The sequence below is a fragment of the Nicotiana attenuata genome, unplaced genomic scaffold, assembly GCF_001879085.1.
Source record: "Nicotiana attenuata strain UT unplaced genomic scaffold, NIATTr2, whole genome shotgun sequence".
NCBI lineage: Eukaryota > Viridiplantae > Streptophyta > Magnoliopsida > Solanales > Solanaceae > Nicotiana > Nicotiana attenuata.
In genome coordinates, this window is record NW_017673431.1 from 39,425 (window position 1) to 51,313 (window position 11,889).

General features: G+C 39.0%; 1 long non-coding RNA gene across 1 annotated transcript in view; it reads left to right on the forward strand.

Moving 5' to 3' along the window:
* Nucleotides 1-8,637: 8,637 nt before the first annotated feature.
* The window catches only part of LOC109216375, a 3,632-nt gene continuing 380 nt past the window's right edge, over nt 8,638-11,889 (forward strand). Inside the window, exons 1-3 of the long non-coding RNA XR_002066477.1 lie at nt 8,638-8,849; nt 9,375-9,476; nt 9,566-9,928. This is a non-coding gene — a long non-coding RNA (uncharacterized LOC109216375). The remainder of the gene's footprint in view (nt 8,850-9,374; nt 9,477-9,565; nt 9,929-11,889) is intronic.

Genomic DNA, 11,889 nt, shown 5'->3' on the forward strand with positions numbered 1-11,889 from the left:
CCCCCCCCCCCTCTTTTAATTTCTGTGTGCCGGCAGGTGCAACTTTATAAATCCCAATAAATATTGGTTGGAAAAACTAAAAGATGAAAGTACTAAGAACGCCAAACATTCATTTTTAACGAAGATGATGCGCCAATTTTCTTATGGTAAATAAAAGGCCTAAGACGCAGAACCAAAATTTAATCGCAACTTGAGAAATTCAATTAAATTTTTTAAAAGGAGATTCACCGCATTCCTAGTGTCACTATACTAGAAAATTGTGTATTAATGAATACTAACACAGTTAAAGTAGCATAGAAAGTCACCCAGACAATCTCCTCTCCCCACACTTAAAATTGTGCATTATCCCCAATGCACATCATAAATATAAGAGGGTAAAAGAAACTTCATGGTAGGCCAAAGGCCGAAGTTCTAGCAACTCATGGGGTACTCAGACTTCTCCCAGGCTTGGTCCTTTGTGCAGGTACCTCACACTTAGTTCCAACCATCTGGTTTGCTGTTGCATACTTCCAATAGCTTTGCTTTCCATGCTCCTAAAAAAATCAAAAAATGACACTACAAAAATAATACAAATAAAAAATAATAATAAAAAAATAAAAGAATGCAGTAAAGTTGGATTGCCTCACAACAAGTGCTTGATTTAACGTCGTGGCACGACGTGAATCACTTTCTGCCTCCACCTTGAGCTTATGAATTGAACCTCCAATTTGGCATCAAGTTTTCGGCTATGTTCCATGGGTGGAGAACAAATCTAATTGGCCCAAGCAACCATTGTACTATTCTACACTTCTTAGCTTTTAGATGAGGTATGTAGTCCTGCCTTTCTAGCAAGAAAAATTCCAGAATGTAGGCACCTTGTTCCGCATTCCTTGACTTCTCAATCGGCTCGGATGACTCTATTTTCATATTGTCATTCTAAGCACAATGTAGAAAAATAGTTGGAGTAAGGGCCAATGCGCTCACACGCATGAACTTCAGGACTTTCAGCATCCTCAACATCAATGATACTAGAGTCAACAAAATTTATATCCTCAATGTCATTGGCTGACTCTAGTATCACTTCTTCAATATCGACATCCTCAAATTGTAGCAGGCTAGGTTGTTGATGTTCTACTCTGAAATCCTCAATTAGCACCTTAAATTCACGCCCTTCTAGGCTCATATCCCCAAAATTAGCTTGCGGAGCATTAAAAACTTCAACCACTTGACTCACTTGAGCCTCCAAGTTACGAATAGTTGCCTCTTTCCTTTCTATCTGCATTTGTTTTTCATTATTTTATTTCAGAAGGCACTTTAACATATCCTTAATCTCCTTCAGGTCCGCATCCCCAGGTTCTTTGTTCCTATTAACTTCACAAGAAAAGGTAGAACCATCATAGTAAGGGGTTGGGGGGAGATAAGAAATATAAGCACAACCTTGAAAGTGACCATTTTTATCACCACACATATCACACACATTCCACAAATAAGTTGAGTTGATGCACATAACTCGCTCTCGGGATAATTTTGATACGGGTGGTTTCCTTCACAATATGTATGAGGATCAATAGTAAAATTATCTACACCTAAATTCCCATAATTCCAAGATGTCATGTTTCTCAAATCAACAGTTATAATAAAATAAAAAAAATACAAAAAACAAAACAAAACAAAACAAAATAAAAGTTCAAACTCGAAACTAGCAATATATACAGCTACAACTACACCGTTAGTTCCCGGCAACAGTGCCAAAATTTGATCACGCCCAACTCTAGTCCTAAAAAGGATAAACGGTCGCTGCAAATATAATCCGGTCTAAAAGTCCGAAGTCGAATCCCACAGAGAACTAAGATTTTACTATAGCTATTCAATATCACTCGGAAGACAAGCTCGAACAATTCCTAAGTTATAATATTAAGATTTTTATGTCTAACTAATTAACTAACAAATTAAAGAAGTAAATTAAAAACTAAGGATACTATGGGTTGGAGAAAAGATTAGGAGGTCTAGAGTTATAATTTCCCCAATTGTCGGAATCTTTCCCGCTACGTCTTCTATAATTTCGCCTAAGTATTCTCTACCTATCTTGAGTACTCCGAGTGTCGTAGCTCTCTCGAGCAACTACCACAATTTACAAGATATATTCTCTCGAACTACACTAGCTAGCACTAATTCATCGCTCACTATGATCGCACCAAGGTTTCGTTATCTCTAATCCCACCTTTAAACCCTCCGTATTGATCTCTCACATACGTTAGGAGTGATGTTATTCAACAACTACCTAAATATGTACTCTCTCTCGAGCAGTACACACTAAAAGCACAGTCAATTGATGGTCATTCAATCAACAAAAACAAACACGTAGTTAAACAAGTAGAGAAATCCAACGGCTTAATTATATAAAAATATAACAAGAATTCATCCTATAAAAGGTTCCATCAAAATCCTAGATAACAAATTAGCTATTCATAATAGTATGCATAACTGCAATACTAGAATTCATAACCAATAGTGGAAATAGGAAGAAAGAAGTGAAAAACTCAAGGAGGAATTCTCCGCCTTGCTCCCAGTGTGTTCTTGCCTCCTTAGGTCAAATCCTCGGTCTCCTTGGCCTCTTTAGGTCTAAATTATGTCAAAAGTGTGTCAAAGGTGCTCAAAATACCGTTTTTCCATGTATATATACCAAGTAGGGTCGGGCCCAAACAATTATACCTTCTCCTACGCAAAAAAGGACACTTTTCCAGGTCAGGACGTCCACAGCCGCGGATTCAACCGCGGATTTGGCCGCGGATTTTGGCCAGTTTCTGCCTCACATCTGCGGCGCGCAGCCGCGCACTTGTCATGCATTTTTCATCCTGTTCTGTTTAGAATTTGGAAAAACATAAAACATGAAATTTGCGCCCTTTGAGTTATCTTTCCAACCATAGATTGTGGATATCAAATGGAGTTTTGAGCGAAAAGTTATGTGCATTTTACTAGACAATGCACAATATGCCTACTCGATTCTTCGTTCGTTCTTAACTATCATCTGTTGATCCCTGAACACGATCCCGGCTTAATTCCTTGAGCTTTTACTCAGACTTCAAAGCTATAAATCACTCGAATTCATTCCATAACATCTACATAGCTCGGAATCACTCCTACAAGGCATAAAACACACAATTAGTGCAAAACACTAACGATTAAAGCTCAAACTCAACTGAAGTGCAGTGAATTGGAATGTAATAATCGACTAAAATACGTAATTATAGCCTATCATCAACACCCCTAGCTGCAGCTTCAAGTCACCTGAATATTAAAAATTTGAAGTTAAACAAATCAACAGGTCCAAGCACAATCCATAGATAAGGAACAGTTGCTTAAATTCTATTTATGCTGAAAAACTTAAATAAAATTGATAAATAATAATATTGTCTAAAGAATTAGAAACATAAGAATCTATTTGTTGATGCAAGAGTATCCCTCATTGTCACGACCCGAATTTCCCACCCTCGGGGGTCGTGATGGCACCTACTCGTAGAAGCTAGGCAAGCCACACATTTAGAATCCATAATACTTTTGTTTTAAATCCAAGTTTACCAATTAAACTAACAGGAGATAAATAATTAAACAACAGCGGAATTCATAATTTAGCGGAAGACTTAACGAAGTAAACCAAAATAACAAGGAAAATCCACATACGTCTCTACCCGGGACTGGTGTCACAACATTCACGGACTATCTAAGAGTGCTACATACAACTGTCTGAAACAAGGAATAAAGTCTGTCTCGGATACAAAAGGAAACAGATCATAAATAAGGATAGAGGAGATGCCGGGCTTGCGGACGCCTGCAGGACTACCTCGGGAATCTCGTGGACTGAAGACTAGCTCCCGAACTACTGCTGAGCACCGTAAGCTGCTCCGCCACCTGGATCTGTGCAAAAGAGCACAGAGTGTAGCATTAGCACAACCGACCCCATGTGCTGGTAAGTGCCTAGTCTAACCCCGGCGAAGTAGTGATGAGGCTAGACCGGACTACCATATAAACCTATGTAGTTATATATACATATACAGCGGAATCGAATACAGAGACAAGTAATCAATATGGGAGGGGGAGCATGCTATGGGGGAAATAACAATTTCAAGTAAAAGTCATCCAGTAACGAAGGAAATAACACAACTAATAAAGAAACAGAAGGCAACAAGTGCACGGCATCACCCTTCGTGCTTTTACTCTCATCCTCGCCAAGCAATGATATAATAAAGTGTGCACGGCGTCACCCTTCGTGCTTTTACTCTCTTTCCTCACATATAATCAATAGAATCGGCACGGAATGGTACATCGTGCGGCATAGCATCACCCTTCGTGTTTTACCCTCTTTCCTCACAATAAGCAAACAATGCACGGCATCACCCTTCGTGCTTTACACTCTTTCCTCACAATAAACAAACAATGCACGGAATCACCTTTCGTGCTTTAACACTCTTCCTCACCCAAACAACAATCACAAACAAGGGGCAAGGGAATAAACAAAATAATAAAAGAAATCCCGGCAAGGGAACACAATGGAACAATTAAATCCCGGCAAGGGTACAACATCAATAATCTCAACGTCCCGGCAAGGGAAAATAATCAATAAACAACAATATCCCGGCAAGGGAACAATTTAAATACTCTCTCTCTTCCTCTTCACTTTTATTTCATATCTCACTTTACCACTTGAGCCAATGCTCCAAAGGGTTCAACCATTTCATATACGTTCACAATTGTAATATAACTTGAGCCAATGCTCCTCGTTGTTCATAGGTCACAATTTCCTTTCACAAGCTTTTCACAACAAATAGGAATCATCACCAAGACAAGAGAAATACAACGAAGTCAAGATATTCACCATTTAAAGACTCACGGTCATGCTAGACACCGACGTATAGATACTCGTCACCATACCTATACGTCGTACTCAACAAGAAGCAATTAGCAAATAAGACTCAACTCCTAGTCCCTCAAGCTAGGGTTAGACCAAACACTTACCTCAATGCCTTGCACACAACTTAAGCCTCAAGTATAGCTTTACCCCGTGATTCCACCACCAATTCGCTCGTATCTAATCACAAATTACTTAATTACATTAATAAACACTAAATGAATCAATCCCAATGCATGAAAAAGAGTTTTTCCAAGTTTTACCCAAAAAGTCAAAAATCGCCCCTAGGCCCACGTGGTCAAAACCCGAGGTTCGAACCAAAACCCGATTACCCATTCCCCCACGAACTCAAATATATAATTTGTTTTGAAATCAGACCTCAAATTGAGGTCCAAATCCCCAATTTTTTAGAAACCTAGGTTCTACCCAAATCACCCAAATTCCCCCCATGAAAATCATTGATTTGAAGTTGAAATCATGTTAAAAAGATGTTAAGAATTGAAGGAAGTTAGTTAAAAATGACTTACAATTGATTTGGAGAAGAAGAAAACCTTGAAAAATCGCCTAAATGTGTTTAAGTATGAGAAAATATGGAAAATGATGTTCAAAATCGGTTAAGTGTAAAAATGCAGGTCTCAGTTATGGGAAATGCGAACAGGGGTTCGCAATTGCAAACCTCGACCTCTGCAGATGTGGGAAATGCGAAACAGGGTTCGCATTTGCGAACCCTTCATATTTTCCCAGCTTTCGCATTTGCGAAGCAGTAGTCGCAATTGCGACATCGCATTTGCGATAAGGTAGCTCGCATTTGCGAGGAAGAGTGGCCTGGGCTAGCTTCGCATTTGCGATCCAGCCTTCGCATTTGCGAGCTCGCAATTGCGAGCCAGGCTTCGCATTTGCGAAGCCTGCAGGCCTGAACACACCAGCAGATTTTTAAGTTCAAAATGTACCCCGTGGCCTATGCAAAACTCACCGAGCCCTCGGGGCTCCAAACCAAATATACACACAACCTCAAAAACATCCTACGAACTTATTCATGCAATCAAATCGCCAAAATAACTAAATATCGAATTAATCCTCAAAATCCATGAATTCTTTCAAACTTCATAAAACATCCAATTTTTCAATTTAAGTCGGAATCACGTCAAACGACGTCCGTTTTCGACCAAATTTCACAGGAAGGACTTAAAACATATATAAGACCTGTACCGGGCGTCGGAACCAAAATACGGGCCCGATACCATCGCTTTCTAATCAGATTTCATTTCCAATTTCCTTAAATAATTTCAGAAAACAATTTTACTAAAAAATTCAATTCTCGGGCTTGGGACCTCGGAATTCGATTCCGGGCATACACCCAAGTCCCATATTTTCCTACGGACCCTCCAGGACCGTCAAATCACGGGTCCAGGTACGTTTACCCGAAACGTTGACCAAGGTCAAATTTATTCATTTTAACATCAAAACTTAGCATTTTTTATACAATTTCATATTTAAGCTTTCCGGCTACGCGCCCGGACTGCGCACGTAAATCGAGGCAACTCTAAATGAGGTTCTTAAGGCCTCGGATGCACAGAATTAATTTAAAATAGGTGATGACCCTTTGGGTCGTCACATTCTCCACCTCTAAAACAACCGTTTGTCCTCGAACGGACGGAAGAAAGAAGTACCTGAGTCGGGGAAAAAATGAGGATAACGGCTCCGCATATCGGACTTGGACTCCCAGGTCGATGCCTCAGGAGGCTGACCTCTCCACTGAACACGAACCGAAGGGAAGCTCTTGGATCTCAACTGATGAACCTGCCGGTCTAGAATAGCTACCGGCTCCTCCTCATAAGACAAGTCCTTGTCCAACTGGACAGTGCTGAAATCTAACACGTGGGCTGGATCGCCGTGATACCTCCGAAGCATGGACACATGAAACACTGGATGTACGGCTGATAAGCTCGGCGGCAAAGCAAGTCTATAAGCCACCTCTCCCACTCGATCAAGAATCTCAAACGGACAAATGAACCTAGGGCTAAGCTTGCCCTTCTTCCCAAACCTCATTACGCCCTTCATAGGCGATACTCGGAGCAATACCCGCTCACCAACCATAAAAGCCACATCTCGAACCTTGCGGTCTACATAGCTCTTTTGCCTGGACTGAGCTGAACGTAGCCTATCCTGAATGATCATGACCTTGTCCAAGGCCTCCTGAACCAGATCCGTACCCAACAACCGAGCCTCTCCCGGCTCAAACCATCCAACCGGAGACCGACACCGCCTACCATATAAGGCCTCATAAGGAGCCATCTGGATGCTTGACTGGTAGCTGTTGTTGTAGGCAAACTCTGCTTAAGGCAAGAACTGATCCCACGAACCTCCAAAGTCAATAACACAAGCTCGGAGTATATCCTCCAAAATCTGAATAGTCCGCTCGGACTAACCATCCGTCTGGGGATGAAATGCTGTGCTCAACTTAACCCGTGTGCCCAACTCTCGCTGAACTGCTCTCCAGAGGCGCGAGGTAAATTGCGTACCCCGGTCCGAAATGATAGATACGGGTACACCATGAAGGCGAACAACCTCCCGAATATAGATCTCAGCCAACCTCTCCGAAGAATAGGAGACTGCCACAGGAATGAAATGTGCTGACTTGGTCAGCCTATCAACAATGACCCAAACTGCGTCGAACTTCTTCCGAGTTAGCGGAAGTCCAGTAACAAAGTCCATAGTAATCCGCTCCCACTTCCACTCGGGAAGCTCAATCCTCTAAAATAAACCCCCAGGCCTCTGATGCTCGTACTTAACCTGCTGAAAATTCAAACAACGAGCCACATATCCTTCTTCATTCTACGCCACCAATAATGCTGGCGCAAATCCTGATACATCTTCGCGGCGCCCGGATGAATAGATTACCGGGAGCTATGGGCCTCCTCCAAAATCAACTCTCGGAGCCCATCCACATTAGGCGCACAAACTCGACCCTGCAATCTCAAAACTCCATCATCATCTAAGGTAACATGCCTGGCACCTCTGCGCTGCACCGTGTCTCTAAGGACACACAAATGGGGATCATCATACTGCCGATCACGGATACGCTCCAATAATGAAGAACGAACTACCGTGCAAGCTAACACACAATTGGGCTTAGAAACATCCAGCCTCACGAACTGATTGGCTAAGGCCTGAACATCCAAAGCAAGCGGCCTCTCACCGACCGGAATATAAGCAAGACTGCCCATACTGGCTGACTTCCTACTCAATGCAGCGGCCACCACATTGGCCTTCCCCGGATGATATAGGATGGTGATATCATAATCCTTCAACAACTCCAAGCACCTCCTCTGCCTCAAATTCAACTCCTTTTGCTTGAACAAGTACTCACTACAAGAAAGTATAGAATTTGCAACAAAGTTTTAGCAACAACTAAAATATTATTGGCTAAAATTGATAAATGGCAACAACTTGATAAAAATTGTTGCTATAGCATAGACTTTTTGGCAACAAAATTTTCTTGTTGGCAAACATGTTAATTTTGTTGCCATATGCTATGATTTAGATAATAAATTTTAAAAATTTTAAAATGACAACAACGTTCTAGCAACAACTATAGTATTGTTGCCGAATTTCAATAAATAGCAACAATTAATTTTAGTTGTTGCAAAAAACAGAATTTTTAACATAATAAGATTAGATTATAAATAGAATTGGCAACAATAAATTTTTTTGTTGGCAATACACATTACATTGCCAGATACGTGGATACAATTGTGGCCTAAAGCTTTTCAATTTTCCGCCAAAAATAAACGCGGCAAAACAAAAAGCCTTTTAATTACTTTCCCGATTTTTTAGCCCATTCTCTAGTAACTATTCTTGCTAGGGTTTTTCTTATCGATTCTTATTCAAGAGCTCCTCCCCTGTTATTTCTGCTGATAAGAAGAACGGTAAGAAGACTTGCTGCTGCTGATCGGAGAGAACGGTAAGAACTCTATCGTCTGTGATTGTCTTTTATCAGGCCTATCTCTTTTCAAAACAAAGGAAATTTGTACTAGAATCTTGGAGAATTTCGTGGCTTGAAGTACTTAATTGGGTATGAACATCTTAAATTCTTCTAGGCCAGAGTATGATTTGTGTTTTTTTCTCCTATAATTCCATATGCTTCATAAAGCAACTTTGCATAAGTTTTCTGTTTTGTCGTTGTCAGATTCTTGTTCGTTCCATTAGTTTATTGTTTTAAAGTTTGTCCACATTGTTGTCTTTAGCATAAGTTTTCTGTTTTGTCGTTGTCAGTTTCTTGTTCGTTCCATTAGTTTATTGTTTTAAAGTTTGTCCACATTGTTGTTCCTTGCATAATTTTATTGTTTTAAAGTTTGTCCAGATTATTGTTTTTTTTTTTAATGGACCTTTTTCTATTGTTGTAATAATATGAATGTGATATTATTTCCTCGAAGGATTCTATTAGTTATTTTTTTATTTAATAACATAAAATGATTTGTTTTGGTAGAGAAATACAAGTACTGGAAAAGAGCCAAACTTGCAGAAACTTTGGGAATTGACTCACACGAAGAACGGACATTGGGTTAATGATGCCTCTGCAGAATTAAATGTATGTGCGAAACTCTTATCCTTATTCCTAGAATGTGAGTCCGTAGAAATAAATATTGAAAGTTAGAGCCTGTATAAAAAAATTTGTAGGATAAGGTGAAAGAATATGTTGCTGAACAAATTCAAAAAATTGAAGAGGATACTGATCTGGACCCGGTTGTTAATGCTGCATTTGTGAAATTTGTTGGAGAAACGTCAAGTTATTTCCGTGGTCAAGGATTAGGAGTTAAGTCAACAAGTAGGAAATCTATGAATGGAATTCAAGAGAAACTACAAGCACAACAAAAAGAGGTAGAAGAAGAACGTCGTAAAAGAGAGAGTGTAGAATGCCAGCTAAAGGAAGTAAAGATTCAGCTTGAGGAGGAGCGAAAAAGTCGAGAAGCCATGGTGCGTGACCAAAAACTATTGAAACAGAGCATGATGGCACTAGCATCACATTTGCTAAGTAATGAGGTATTTCAATTACTTGCTTTTGATCCTAAGAATATTTCGCTCAAACTAAACAACAGCTAAAGTAAATCAGCAATAGTGTGATGAGGATGATTGCAAGCTGGCATTTGTGCCAAAAGTTAGCACTACTATTTGCATTGCTACTTTTACAGAGTATCATTGAGTTTTTCAAAAGAGTGCTATGAAGCAATTTTATTTGTAACAGTAGAAAGGGAGCTATTTGGGAGTTACTTTACTAAACCAAGTACTAGATAAAAAATTATCTCCTCCCTATATCATATTCACAATCCTCTAGCCTTCATAGTATTTCAAAGCAAAATGAAATAAATGATGGAGGAAGATTAACGTATGCAACCATTTTGGTGCATTAAAATTCAGTCATAAGGTTAATTAAATAAGACTACTTTGAGCAGCAATGTGGACCTCTCATGGGGTTGACTGCAAATGCTTTCATCTGTGAATTGTGTTCACGTCTTGGCGTAAGGTCATCGACATCCATGGACTAAATCTAGTGCTAAAGTGATTGATACTGAAGTTAATTTGTGTTTGTATTGCTGGAACGACTATTTAGGAGCATGTGTGAAACTCTCTCCTATTAATTGTTAGGTGGGATTTTATTATGGTTCCTCATTCATTTCAAGTTGGTCACTGTTTTTGGTCATTGTTTCTCCTCTGGGTGGTTGCCATGACCATAAATTTCATAACTGAGTGGGGGAATAATGAACACAGAGCACCAAGAGGTTCCCAGCTCTGTAAGGGTTGAGGTTCACTAGCAGTAAATGCATAATTAAACAAAAAGACCGAGAAAGAAAATACTTTGATTATGGAAAAGAAGATATTAAAACAACCGAATATATAAATTTCTCTTGTCGCACTATCTCTGTTTCTTCCTTGTTCCTGTATCATTCCTCTCCACTAATTTGTACGACAAATTAAGTGATGTAGTTTTACTATGTTTAACAAAATGGAGTTTCTACTGGAATTCTCAATATTATTTCTAATTTAAGTGGTTCCGATGAAGCAAGTTGTTCAAGACTTATGGATGACATAACGGTAAGAAAACTTCGTCTAACTCTTGTAAAAGTAAATTTCTTGATTGATATTGTTCACTATCTTGATTACATTAAATTTCCATCTAGTATCTTGTCGTTGCCGCCACCACCATTCGTATCATGAACTTAGCCTTCACTCTCACAAATAAATTAGTTGCTGGCTTTGTAAAAGTCACCTTTAGCTTTGTCTCAAAGGCCACCTTTATATACAAATTAAAAGGCAGTTGAAGATTGAATGTTAAATTATTTTGCAGCTAGAAATGATTCTCTATAGGGTGACTTTGTGGTCCCTAAGTAGAATTTACACTGATAATAGTTAGTTTTGTGTTAATTTTCTTGAAAGTAGGAATATTTTCTTTAATTAAATTAGATTACTAGGTTCAGCAATTGAATCCAAAGTGGAAAAAGAAGGATTAGATTTGGGATTCTGAATTGATTATGGTAGTTTAGAAGAAGATTTACCCCTGCAAATGTCTAAAATGTTATTAGTCAGTATCTTCTTCCATTATTTGTTAATTTTCATTTACCTAAGTTCAAAAAGAAAAGTTGCAGCTATAGAGAAAAGTTGTAATAACTAAGTTCATTTCTCTGTTGCAATTTTTTTTAGATTGTCCGTTTTCATTTTTTTTATGTTGTTTACTGCTACTATTACAGCTTTCGGCAGCACCATTACCTTAAAAAAGTGTTGTATATGAAACTCCCTTGACCAAAAGGAGTTTACTGATCTCAAAAATCTTCTATTATCTTAAAATTCAAGTAATCTTTTCTTTTAAGAGTCCAAACATCTAATAACTATCATACTAGTGTGTTCTGAACCACTTATTAGTAGAAGCGTATAAAATTCATATGCAACTATATTTTGTCCATCATGCTTATTTTGATGTAATCTAGTCATGCTCCCCCCCCCCCCCC